Source organism: Peromyscus leucopus, chromosome 3, assembly GCF_004664715.2.
Source record: "Peromyscus leucopus breed LL Stock chromosome 3, UCI_PerLeu_2.1, whole genome shotgun sequence".
Lineage (NCBI taxonomy): Eukaryota > Metazoa > Chordata > Mammalia > Rodentia > Cricetidae > Peromyscus > Peromyscus leucopus.
The window spans coordinates 94,691,625-94,706,192 of NC_051065.1; the positions used below are offsets into that span (position 1 = coordinate 94,691,625).

General features: G+C 38.7%; 1 pseudogene; it reads left to right on the top strand.

Moving 5' to 3' along the window:
• The first annotated feature begins 12,920 nt into the window (after positions 1 to 12,920).
• LOC114694470 lies at positions 12,921 to 14,331 on the top strand (annotated as a pseudogene).
• The last annotated feature ends 237 nt before the right edge of the window (positions 14,332 to 14,568 follow it).

Genomic DNA, 14,568 nt, shown 5'->3' on the forward strand with positions numbered 1-14,568 from the left:
GACAATTTGGTGTTTAAAGATTCCCCAAGAGGAAAATGGTTTGAGAAGTTGTTCTTATCTACCAATTTCCAGGAAATTAGATGATGGGAAAAGATTTTATGTTACATCAAAACAAATGCAACCAGAAAAAAAATCCAGAAAGTTTGAATTCAAGCAATGAATTAATAAAATAAAATAACACAATACTTAACATCTGAGAGAAATATATGGGAAGTCCAATATGTAAAATATATTTAGATTCTAATATGGAAAAATCACAGTAATTATGAGATTATGGGTAAAATGTGAGGTTTGATAAAGTTAAGGGGCTATGATTTTACATGTCAACCAGGATATTGATATTATATTATGAGATTATTTTACCATTTAAACTTAATACAATACTTACAAATGAAATATTATTTTTAGAACTTACATCAACATAGTCTGCTGCATTACTGACAAAATAGTTGGGGTTGAATGGAACAAGGTAGGCAATAAAAGGATCTTTGCCTTCTCTTAGTAACAAACATGGGAATTAATCATACAATTCTCTTTGGATTTATATGATTTTTGTCATAAAATGTTGGATAAAATGAAAGGCTGGAAAAAGGAAACACTGAGAACTAACATGGGAAAGAAATATAAAGGCCAATTTTTCTCAAGAGTCTATATGCAAATTTCCTGAACAAAATACTAAACAAATCAAATCTGTACAATAAATGATGAGAAAGAAGAATTAGCCTCAGAATGCAAAGGTGGTTTCAGGAAGAACCATTATTTATATCATATTGAGAAATTTTCTTTTTTGAGTGAAAACAAAATTTAAATGATCATCCTGGAGAGAAAAAAATGTACTTAGTATAAATCTAACTTGAGTTATGGACATTGGTAACAATCAAGATGTACATAGGAGTACTTTAGGAGGGTAAAGAAATCTTCAAATACTGAAAATCAAAACATTGGAAATATTTCCTTCAAAACCAGGAACATAAATTCACCACACTTATGATTCTGGTCAACAGTATCATATTACGGAAAGCACAACTTTTAAAAGGAAATGAAAATTAAACAATCAAAAAAGTAAATAGAGCGTTCAGTATTTGTACAAACATTCTATTTTCATAAAGAATGAAACCCTAAATAATATCTAAATTAGTTATTAGAGTTAATGAGAGAATTTAATAAGCATGAAAAATATTGTCAACATATAAATTTCAATTAAACACTTAAATTTTAGCCTGCAGCATTAGAAAAGGTATTGTTAAACTAGCAGAAACACATGAACTGTGAACCAATAACTGAGGAGCCCCCATGGAACTGGACCAGGCTCTCTAGATAAGTGAGATAGTTAATTAGCTTGAACTGTTTGGGAGGCCCCCAGGCAGCAGGACCAGGATCTGTCCTTGGTGCATGAGCTGGCTTTTTGGAACCTAGAGCCTATGCTGAGATACTTTGCTCAGGGAGGAGGGGACTGGACCTGCCTCAACTGAATCTACCAGGCTGGAATGACTCCCCAGGGGAAACCTTGCCTTGGAGAAGGTGGGAATGGGGGGAGGTAGGTTAGAGGGGAAGGCTGGGTGGTGGGAAGAGGGAGGACAGGGGACTCCATGGATCACATATTGCCATTTTACCCATTCTCTACTGACTAAGTATGGGTTGGTATCTTTGCCAACTAGTATATTAAACCTTCTAAATTTTATTTAATATTCTAGTATATTTATTCATAATTATAATGAACTTCATAGTGTGTTTTCAGCTTGAAAATAAAATTTTGATATTATTTCTAAAATTAAATATATTAGAGTGATAACTTTATCACTTTTGGCATGTATTTCTCAATTCTTTAATGAGATGATAGACATAAAAGTTACTGAGGGACAAGTCCTAAGTTTTCTGTTTTTGAGAAACACTAGAATATCATTAATGTGTGGATCAGAGAGCCCCTGGGAAATGTATTTGTTGCGAACCATACTAAAATCTCAATCTGCATGAAGAATAAATTCTTATCGGTCACAGAAGTCATCTGTAAGAATCTATGGAAATAGAAAATGTTACCAAATTAGCCTGCAAGTGGAGCCACTATGGATATTTTCAACTGCTTTATTTTGTATTCACTATTAGAAGTAACATTCTAAAATGAAAACATATTCTTTGGCCTTTCCTTGTGGGTTGTGCAAACAAAATGAGTTTTAGAAAGCCATCACATGGCAATTTAGATTAAATAACTTTATTCAAAGGGCGATTACTTTCTAAGCCTTTGAGCTTATTCCCTAAGCGGCTTTACAAGAAAGCCTACTTTGCATACAGAATTTAACACGGAAACTTTTACAGATATATTTGAACTAAATCAAGGGTCAAAATACTGAAATTGTCCTCATGGTCAACTTTTAAACCAAAGTTTACTAAAAGAAAGAAAAGGAGGAAAGGCAGAAGGGAGGGAGGGAGGGAGGGGGATCAGATTAGAAACTCAGATATGCAAATAAATTTCTTCAAGATACTAGATCTTGTGAGTTAGTCAGAGTTTAAAATAAAGGAAACTTTGCTGTTTGGGGTTCACAATTCACAACGTGAAGTAGGAACCACAGATAAGTGACTTTCATAGAAAAAACTTTTCAGAAATCTCTGACATTAGGAATATTTTCCACGTGTCTCCTATTGCCTTCTCTTCATGTCCTGTATATTGTTTAGGGAAATTTTCAGGTAATAAACAAGATTTCATTATAACTGCAGCAAAGTCCAAGAGTTAAGACAGAAGCAAAATGCAAACACAACCTTTAGGATTTGGTACCGGTGATGGAAGGAACATACATATTGAAGGGTAGACAGAAAGGCCATGGTGTGTCTCAGAGATGAATTCCACCCCAGAACACCAGGAAGTTCAAAGTGGGAGTAGCATGAGCACACCCAAGTCAAAGCTAAAGCCCTCTGAGAATAGAGTGAGAAGTACCACTTCCAATATTCGAGGAGGGTTTGTAGTCAGCTGGTTCTACTTGAGTAGGGATGTCAGATGTGTTGGGCTGGGAGAACATGGGGTTGGGATTCCCACCAGACATTCTAGCTTAGAAAATATCCAAGATATTATGGATCTTTAAGATTATGGTACTACCTTTACTACCTATGGTACCCCCATGATCTCTCAGATATTTGTTTTCATTGAGCTGTGACATATGCCAGTCCAAATAGTGGACAAGCAGAAAGCACAGTGATTAAGAAGTTGGGCTCAGGGATCAGCTCTATTTCATGAAATGAATGTGGAATCAAGTAAAACAATGCATAGACATCATTGATCATGGTGTCTCATACATAATGTAGTAAATAGAAGTTAATAATATTCTTAATGGCTGTTCATGATAGAATTGGTGCTTGATAATTCTCAGTGGAAAGACTATTTGATCTGAGGTGAGGTTATTGGAAAGTAGCACCACTGAATCACTTTGTAGCTTAGCTATTAGCTGTACTTGATTTGATCTTTTTTTTAACCTTTAACAACGCTCCCTTAGGGCCATGTGGTCATACTTGTCCAGCTCTCTTCATTCTCAGAATATGCTTAAGTATCATAAAATTGGATTAATTTTTAAAAAAGAAATTCAGATGTGACTCATTATGGAATTCACTTTTTAAGAGTGTTATCAAAGAATTGTCAGTGAAGGAGTTCACTAATGACTGCCATTTATATAGCACTGATTTTGTGGTAGACATTGTGCTCAGAACTCTGCATACATCAATGAAATATCCAGGGGATCATTAGGACTCAAATAGTCATACCCTCATTTTTCAGAGGAAGGAATGAGCATCTGCAGTGACTGAATAACCTAGTAACATATCAGTTAAAGTATCATCAAGGCCAAAGTGATTCTCCAGTCACTCTCACCAGCTTCCTTTGAGAGGAAGAGAAGGGAAGATCTAAGAGTAATTTTGAACTTTGCGATAAAGCCATTCACTACTACATGAGGCAAAAGGAAAAATGTCTTAAACATCTTTAATTTGCCATTGAGAGTATCTGACAATAAGAAGACCCAAGCCCAGAAAATCAGCATCCTAGTATGCATAGGAGGATTAAAAACTCTAGGGAAATTCTGTGGCCAATATCTCAGAGTAGTTATTTGCTAAGCTACATTACCTTAATGGATATTATGAAGGAGAGTACTCAGTGGAGTCATTGGATTTTCCTTACTTACTCAAAATGCAATATCACCAATTTCCTTTTCTTACAAAAAGACAGGTACTAGTGCTCATCTCCCTATAAATTATCTGAACGCGTGAAGTTCCAACTTCTCTTTAATTTAAGCAACTGACTAATTTACTGATACTCTCCACTAGTTACCTTTGTCTTCAAACTATCCTGTATACTATAAAGGACAGCTGTTCACTCTATATTTCATTGAACAAACTCAGGAAGAGAGAGGGCGTATGGCTTGGACTAGGCAACACTGTCCATTAGAGTCTAGGTGAGAAATGGAAGTGAATGATCCCAGTGAGTTCTTCCTTCTAGGTATTAAACACTTATTATTTCATTTCAGTTAAGATTCTTCAGGTATTCAGCAGCCATGAATTAAATTCTAAAAAGAAAAAATATTAATTGTTTTCTGACTTGGTACTATTAAAAAATTACCTCAGTAGATAGATTCATTAATTTTAGGACATCTTATTTACTTTCTGCTAATGGAATTTTCCACAGGTGATTGGGTAGTTACTTTTCCTGAGTCAGATGTAGAGTTTAAATATCATTTTATACAAATATGTGTACTTCAAGGAAGATTGGTGTAATTTAGTTTTCAGAGCAAATAGAAATTGTTCTAAATAATTTTAGAAGCAGGACTATAAGACTTATAATTATTGGGGATTTAGGTGTCAGCATTTAGGTGCCCATCTATCCAAACATAGATTCCATGTTTTGGTTTTGCTTTGAGAAAACAACATTTGATCTGGGATATTTCAGTTGCTGTCTTTTCCATAAGTGTTCCAGTTGTAGGCATTGCAGAATCTTAAGTGCAGCATATTCTCAGAAGTCACCCTGGAGTTTAGAAATAAGAGAATCACCATGCAAGAGGAAAACTGTGAGGGGGAATAGAGCTTTCAAAACTCATGACAATGAATCCAAGGGGTGGGCATAAGCCATAGTCAATGAGAAATAGCTGTTTCCACTCAAGAGGAGACACTTAGAGTGGCTTGAAATTTTCAGTGCATCTGTAATTATTGACATTGGAGAATCTGAGACTGTAGTATGAGGAAGTCTCAACATTCTTACAGGAAGGTATCAGAAGAGTCGTTAGGATTAGATTTCTCCATGTTGGACTCTCTACCACTATAAACCTCTAGTGCAAACCATAGAGTCAAGGTTGACATTTGAGAATGTAGACTAGGCTAATAGAATAAGACAAAGGGCAGCCCATAGAATGGGGAAAGAATTTCACTAACTTCACTTCTGACAGGGGGCTAATATCCAAAATATATAAAGTCAAGAAATTAGGTATCAACAAACTTAATTATCCAATTTATTGGGGTACAGATCTAAACAGAGAATTCTTAACAGAGGAAACTCAAATGTCCAAGAAACACTAAAAAAATGTTCAATGTCCTTAGCCATCAGAGAAATGCATAGCAAAACAACTTTGAGATTTCATCTTATACCTGTCAAAATGGTTAAGATCAAAAACAGGAGTGACAGTTTAGATTGCTGAGGAAATGGAACAAGGGGAACACATCCACTGCTGATGGGAGTGCAAACTTGTACAGTCACTTTGGAAATCAATATGGTGGTTTCTCAGAAAATTGGGAACCATCCTCAAGAACTAGCTATACGACTCCTCGGCATATACCCAAAGGATACTCCATCCTATCACAAGGATACTTGCTTAATCATGTCTGTAGCAGCTTTATTCATAATAGCCAGAAATTGGAAACAATCTACATGTCCCTCAATTGAAGAGCAGATAAAGGCAATGCGGAACATTTACACATTAGAGTATTACTCTACTCAGCTGTTAAAAACAATGACATTATAAAATTTGAGGGAAAAAGGATGGAACTAGAAAAAAAATCATCTTGACTGAAGTAACTCAAACTCAGGAAGGTCAACATGGCATGTATTCACTTAAATGGATAGTAACTGTAAAGTAAAAGATAATCATGCTATGGTCCACAGACCCAGAGAGGCTAAGTAACAATGGGGACTTAAAGGGATCACAAAGATTTCCCTGGGAAGGGGAAATAAAGTATGTTTCGTGGGAGGACTAGGGATGAAACGGAGTTGGGAACAGGAGAGATCAAGTGGCAGGGAGAGTAAATACTGGGAAAAATGACTGGAATTAGGGGGCATTTTGGGATCGAGGTTAAAAAACCTAGTTCAGGGGAAATTCCATGAAATCTATGAGAGTAACACTAGCAAAGACTCCTAGTAATGCGAGACACAAAGAATGAATAGACTATCTTCCGTAAACAGGCAAGACCTCAAGTGGAGGGATTGGGACATGAACCCAGCCACAAAACCTTTGACCTACAGTTTATACTGCCTGCAAAGTATTCTGGGACCAGAGCCTAGCAGAATCCTCATCAAAGAGATGAGAGAGACTTCATCCAGCAAGTGATGGGAGCAGATGCAGAGTCTCACAGCCAAACATTAAGTAGAGCACAGGGAGTCCTATGGAGGAGGAGGAAAAAGGATCAGAGGAACCAGAGATGTCAGGGATACCATGAGAACATGTCCCACAGAATCAATTGACTAGAACTCATAAGGGCTCACATTGATCAACGAGCCTGTAGGGATCTCAACTAGATCCTCTGCAGATATATTATGGCTGAGTAGCTTGATCTTCTAGTGAGATCCTTAACAGCAAAAGTAGGGGGTGGTCACTGACTCTTTTGCCTGCTTGTGGGACCTTTTTCTACCTACTGGTTTGCTTCACCCAACATTGATGTGATGGCATGGGCCTAGTCTTACAGTAGCATATTATGCCATGTTTGGTTGATGGCTCTGGGAGGCCTGCTCTTTTCTGAAGGGAGTTAGAAGGATTGTGGATTGGGTGAGAGGAAAGGCAGGGGGTGTGGAGGGTGGGGTGGTGGTGTGTGACTGGGGGAGAGGGGAGGGAGGGGAAACTGTGATCAGGATGTAATATATGAAAGAATTAAAAAGGACAGAGAAATAAAAGAGTCATTTGTTCAAATGTGTAGAGTACGTAAGGATTTTTTCCAATTAGGTGTTAGCTTTTTTAGTTCCAAGATGTAATGTAAAAATCTATGAAGGTCAATGGTGTAAACTGAGGAAGTACAAGAGAATATACCTTGGACAACAGGGAAGTAACTACACATTAAGAATATAGAGTATATTAATAGTAATAATGTCAAAATAATGCCCATACATTCTACTGTATCCTTATAAATGCAATAATTATTTAGGCTTATGCTCTTATACAATTTTAAAAATTATTTTATAACTGTTTCTTTGTATGTGTTTATGTGTGTGAGTATGTGTTTGTGTATGGGGGTATGTGTTTATGTATGTGGATGTGTGTTTACATGTATGGATATGTGTTTACACGTGTGGGTATGTGTTTATGTGTGTGTGTGTGTGTGTGTGTGTGTGTGTTTATGTGTGTGGGTATGTGTTTACATGTGTGAGGGTATGTGTTTATGTGTGTGTTTTGTTGGTATGTGTTTATGTGTATGGGTATGTGTTTACGTGTATGGGTATGTGTTTACATGTGTGGGTATGTGTTTATGTGTGTGGTTATGTATGTGCAGAGTGCTGAAGCAGTAGCCTAATCCCTGGAGCTGGAGTTACAGGTGTCTGTGAACTTCCCAATGAGGGAACCAAACTTGGGTCCTCTGTTGTTTCTTACCCCTGATTCATGTCTCCTGCTATACTTTAAAAAAATATGTATTTTATATGCTTTCTTCCTAAATAGCTTATGACTCATTAAATGTCAGCAACAGAACTAAAATTGTTTTAAAACTGCTTCAAAACACTTTTCTTATATAAACTTTTAAGTGAATTGTCTTGTGGTGAATATTTATATTTCTATTTAGTGAAAGATGTGGTCAGCTCCAGTTTCTCATTTATTAAGGGGAAATAGCAGTAGGAACTTGAGCTGCTGGACATTTGTTCTCTAACCTCCTATGGCTTAATACATCTGGTTTGAGTAAAGTCGAGTTTTTACTTTTTAGCCCCCTGGCTGGCTTAGATATGCAGGTACTGAACTTGTAAGGAATTATACTTGCCTCAGTAAAGCTTTATCCTTTGTAGAGGGCATGACTCACATCTCAGCATTACTAATGGGAATTAATGGGTGTGCAGGAACATGGCTTTAAATAGGGAAACAGCAGGAAAAACTCCAAGTGTTTGAATGACTTAGCAGAACATATGCTTACCTTGGTGCACTTAGCATACCCTTCTCTCTACTATGAGCAAAGACGCATTGACCCTGCCCATAGTATTTTTTAATCTTACCACAGGGAGACGGCCTGTGGTAAATGAAGTAGTTCTGCCTCTGATTAAATACTTTATATAAGCTTTCAATAAAGTGCTAAGTTTTAATACAACTCAAAAATGCATAAATAGGGGTATGTAGCTCAGTGGTTGTTGTCTAACAAAGAAGTTGTTTAACAAAATCCTGGGCTCATTCCAAGACTGGTACATACATACACACACACACACACACACACACACACACACACACACACACCCCACACACACACCACACACTACACACACACACACTACACACACACACACAAACACACCACACACACACACACACGCACCACACACACACACACACACACACACACACACACACACACACACACAGAACTAAACATAGATGACAGCTTGATGGGTTGATGGATGGATGGATGGATGCATAGATAGATGGATTGATGAAGAGATACATAGAATGATAGCCATATAGGTATTTATCTGTATCTTTCTATCTATCCATGTGTGTGTGTGTGTGTGTGTGTGTGTGTGTGTGTGTTCTCCAGGGAGATATATACATAAATACTTGATATATTAGATAAAAGACAGACAGATAGATGATAGATTATTGATGATGATGATGAAGATAGATAGATAGATAGATAGATAGATAGATAGATAGATAGACAGATAGATAAATAGATGATATGAAATTAGCAAAGAGTCTTATATGGGGGGAAGGAAGCAAGAGAATAATGGGAGGGAAAAAGAAACAATTGCATGTTCTGACTTATTTTATGAAGAATCTAGGTTCAAATATATATAAATAAATGTCTATATTAAGATTATAGAAGGCAGTAAGCAGCTTGAGCAGGGAGATGCTACTTCATAGCATATTCAAGTGATTGTTATGGATGTGATAGCTTTTTCTAGGATTGCAACTTGATCCATTCAACTTCCACCTGAATGCAATTTTTCAAAAAGTATAGAAGACTGGTTTTCAAGGCCCAACATGACTTCAAATGATAACACTGACAGTTCCTGGCTTATGGCATAGGGTAAGTAGCTTCACTTCTCTCCATCTATTTCATTTGTGATGAAGTGGATACAGTGTTTCAAGACTCTCCTGAGAATCAAAGACCAATATTGATCTCAGCATCACTGAAGGGTAAGGAAGCTGGAACAGGCCCATTGAGTACTGTAAACACAAAATTCACACATACTGTGTCTGAAGCTGCTTATGACATCTTTAGTTTGCAATTTTTGCTTTCTGTAAAATAACAATGGTGATATTCCCAAGGTTTTCTTGGGAATAGTCTAGCATTTCTGACTAGCTAACATCTCCCATTCAACTTTCTGCATGTGTTCCCCTTCCCAAATCTGATTTATCCTCAAGTATGCAATGCTCATGTTTCCTCACTGAAGCCTATGGACGTTCACCAAAGACCATTCCCTGCTCCAGTTAATGTATGTCCATGACTATTTGGTCCATTCTGCACTATTTGATTATTTTTCCCCCAAGAAATGTAGACCTTTCTTTTATTTTTTATTAGAGAAAAATCAGGTAGTCTTTCAAACTAAGTGCTAATGCGACAAAAACCACAAAATAAAATCTCTATGGAGACACGACTCTTTAAGCATGAAGAACAATGTTACCACTCTTGTGCTCTGTAATGAAGTGACAGGAGTGGCCATTAAAACATCAAGAGAGCTTCTGGAGGTAAGTAGATCACTCTCAGAGGGTGAAAACACAGACAAAGGAGACAGTACAGGTGAAACTGAACAACAAGATGGCTCAGATAAAGCACATGTCACCAAGCCCGATATCCTGAGTTCAAATACCTGACTCACTGGTATAAAGAGAGAAGTGACTCCCACAAGACATCTCTTACCTCTACAGGCTTGCTGCAGCAAGGAAGGCACAAGCAAACACATACATGGATACAAATTATTTAAAACATAAAAAATTAAGTATTTTCAGTACATTTTATCAACTCACTTAAAACTTTGGTTCCTAATATGGATGAAAAGGATATCAGGAGTGTTTTAGGAATTGAAAGGAACATGTGGGGAAACTGAGTCTTGAGGAGATACAATCTGCTAAAGTGCAAACATAAGGTGATTTAAAAAAATGATGAGTTAGAATCTAGGCAATAATGACAAGTGCTCCTGTAGGACAGGGTTTAGGATGGAAGTGAAGATGTGCATGGCTTAAGGTAAGCCAGTTTCAGGCTTTACAATTCTAAGTTATTGCAGAAAAAGGAAAGCATTGGAGATTATCATATTAGTGCAATAAGGCAAGGCTCAGAAAGATCACTCTCTCTCTCTCTCTCTCTCTCTCTCTCTCTCTCTCTCTCTCTCTCTCTCTCTCACACACACACACACACACACACACACAATTGTGTATGTATGAGAGTACAAGGTAGAAACAGGGGCGGGGTTGACTGGGAAAAAAGAAAAGCTCTACTGGGAGACGAGACAGGAGAAAGAGGAGAGACTAAGAGGAAGGAGGAGGAAGTGGAGGAGGAGGGAGAAAAGGAGGATGGGAAGGTTTCTATTGTGATTATTTAAAGACAAATTGTTAAGCTATTTTAGCAAAGTGGTAGGTAAACAATGTGCAGTTCCTCACTCTGGCTGCATTCAGCTTCAGCATCATTTGTTTGGTGCATTTACTCACCTTTGAAATTATTTAGAAATAGTTAAGTAATTCTTTCACAACTACCTTGATAGATTTGTTTGTTTGTTTGTTGCCTGTCTAGATCACTGCATTCATGTGCACTGCAGCTTTTGGAATACAATTACCCTGGAGCCAGGAATGGATATCACAGTAGAAGCAGAGGTGACTGTCTCAACTTCAGTGCCCAAAGGAGGATGTGACAGTGGTCAGCAGCTGGGAGGAAGTGTGTCCCGTGTCGCTTTGTATAAAATGATTGACTCCTAGAGTTGAAAGATAGTCTAAATGTAATCTAAATCAACTCTTTCTGGGGCTGTAATTCCTTGATAAAGCAATTGTAGGCACATGGTTCAATATCAAGCCCTGGCTGGACAAACTCTGTTTTAAACCTGTATAGCTCCAGTGAAGGAGAACCATGGCCTGACTGAAGCCTCAGTCTTTCCACATGTGGCACTCATCCATTACCGTCTAACAAGACGTTATGGATTTTGACTTTTTAGTGGAATACCAATGGCTGGATGCTAATGTTAAGGGCTGATGTAAGGGTAGCAGTTACATGAAGGGGAGAGAAAGCAAAGTGCATCTCTGCTCAGAAACTGGAACAGCAACAAGAGGCAAGGAGTGATCAATCCTTGCCAAGTTGGGAAAGTAGAGGACGGTTTTAGGTGAAATAACCAGGTGGTAGGCTCACTTCATTTATTTCCCCTGAAAATGAATTCTATTTGTCTACCAAAACTCTTCCCCAGAGGACGATTCACCAGACCAAAGAAACTCCTCTGAGCCCTCAATCCTGACACCCCTCCTCCTTCCATCTGTCTCTAACCTCCAGACTGAAAATAAAAAAAAAAAAATACTTTGAGGGAAATATATAGTTTGAAACCAAGTTTTGAGTTAAGTTTGCTATCCGAGTCCTAAATACATTGTTATTTTAGAGACTGTGATTATCCTTGGATTTCCCAAGCTTCCTGTTAACAGACTCATGAACTATTTTTGCTGCTTGTGGTGGTAATCTAATTGTACTGAATTATTATTTTGATTGTATGTTAATAAATAAAGTTGTCCGGGGGTCAGAGCTATTAGAGTCATAGCAAGAGTGTGGCGGTGGTGGCACACGCCTTTAATCCCATAGATATCTGTGTGTTCAGGGTCAGAGCTATTAGAGCCATAGCAAGAGTGTGGCGGTGGTGGCACACGCCTTTAATCCCATAAGATCTCTGTGTGTTCAGGGATATAGTCAGCATTGGAGACATATGCCTTTAAGACCTAGGGGGCTGTACATTCAGACAGTGACGAGGCAGTCATGTGTTTGGGTTTACAACCAATGAGAAGGCAGAACAACATACTATAAAAAAAACGAACCGACAGAAGTAGCTCTCTTTTCACGAAGCTGGGACAGCAGGAGGAAGGGTGAGATTTTAGCTCTGAGCTCTGACCTCTCGGCTTTCTCTTTTACATTGTTTCTGTGTTTCTTATTTAATAAGACGGTTAGTTACATCAATAGCTGCTGGCCTTGTCAGCATGGGTAAAATACTAGACTCAGTCTTATCTTTTTTATAAAGTGGGATAATATCACTTTGAATTTGTGGTCCAAGTCTATATTTCAAACTTCCAAGATGTTGATGCAGAAGGATTGCCATGAGTTCAAGGCCAGTGTGAGCTACATAATGAGTGAGTGTGACATGAGCCAGAGCTGCATTGCAAGACCCAAACTTTAAAAAAAGTGGTAGGGCTAATGAGAAATCCTTTACATGTCAAAGTAACCATTAAAGAACAGACATGGCTCTCTGCTTCTATCTGTTCCAGAGATAGCTACATCTTTTAGTGCAGTACCAACTTTGTCCCTAAGACAGGATGATGAAGGTTGACATGAACAGATTTGGCCACATTGGGTGCCTGGTTACCAGGGCTTCCTTCAACTCTAGCAAAGAAGATATTGTTGTTATCTGTGTGGTTTGAAAGAAAATGGCTCCCAAAGGGAGTGGCACAGTTAGGAGGTATGACCTTGTTGAAGTAGGTGTGGACTTGTTGGAGGACATGTGTCACAGTGGGGGTGGGCTTTGAGGACTCTTTTGCTCAAGTTTCACTCTGTGTGACACCCTGACCACTTTCTGTTGCCTGCAAGATGTAGGACTCTCAGTTTACTTCCTGTTGCCTGAATATTAACATGTAGGAGCTCCCTCTCCAGCACCATGTCTTCCTGAATGCTACCATGCTTCTTGCCATAATGACAATGGACTAAATCTCTGAAAATGTAAGCTGCCACCTCAACTAAATGTTTTCTTTTATAAGAGTTTCTGTGGTCACAGTATCTTTTCACAGCAATAAAAACTCTAACCTAAGACACCATCAATGATTCCTTCAATAACTTCAACAACAAGGTTTATATACTACAGTGTGACTCTACCCATGTCAAGTTCAATGGCACAGTCAAGGTTGGGAACAGGAAACTTGCCATCAGTGGGAAGGTTATCTCCACTTCCATGAATGAGATCCCCCAAACATCAAAAGAGATGATTTTGGTGCCAAGTATATTGCAAAGTCTGTTAGCTCTTTACCACCATGGAGGAGGCTGAGGCCCATCTGAAGGATGGGGCCAAAGGAGTCATCATCTCTGCTCCTCTGCTGATGCCCCCATGTTTTTGATGAGTGTGAACCATGAGAAGTATGACAACTCACTCAAGATTGTCAGCAGTACTTCCTGCACCACCAAATACTTAGCTCCCTGGCCAAGATCCCCCAGCCCCCAGACAACTTTGGCATTTTGGAAGGACTCATGACCACAGTCCCTGCCATCACTGCCACCCAGAAGACTGTTGATGGCTCCTCTGGAAAGCTGTGGCATGATGGCTATGGGGCTGCCCAGAACATCATCTCAGCATCTACTGGTGCTGACAAGGTCATGGGCCAGGTCATCCCAGAGCTGAAGGGGAAGCTCACTGGCATGGCCTTCCATGTTTCTACCCACAATGTGTCCATCATGGATTTGATATTTTACCTAGAAAAAGCTGTCATGTATGAGGATGACAACAGGAAGGTGGTGAAGCAGGCATTGGAGAGCCCACTAAAAGTCATCTTGGGCTACACCAAGAACCAGATTGTCTTCTGTGGTTTCAATAACAATGCCTACTCTTCTGTCTTTGATGTTGGGGCTGACATTGCTCTCAATGACAACTTTGAAAACCTTATTTCCTGGTATGACAACAAATCTGGCTACAGCAACAAGGTGGTAGACCTTATAGACTACATGGCCTCCAAGGAGTAAAAAGCCCTAAACCATCTACCCCAATAAGAATATGAGACTGAGAGAAAGGCCTCCACCTGCTAAGAAGTCCCTGTCCCAGCTCAGTTCCCAACACTGAACATCTACCTTTAGTTTCCATCCCAAACCTCCAGAAGAAGGGGAGGAGCTAGGAAGCCCTACTCTCTTCTCTTAAATACCATCAATGAAGTTCACTGCATGTGTGTGCATACACACACACACACACACACACACACACAC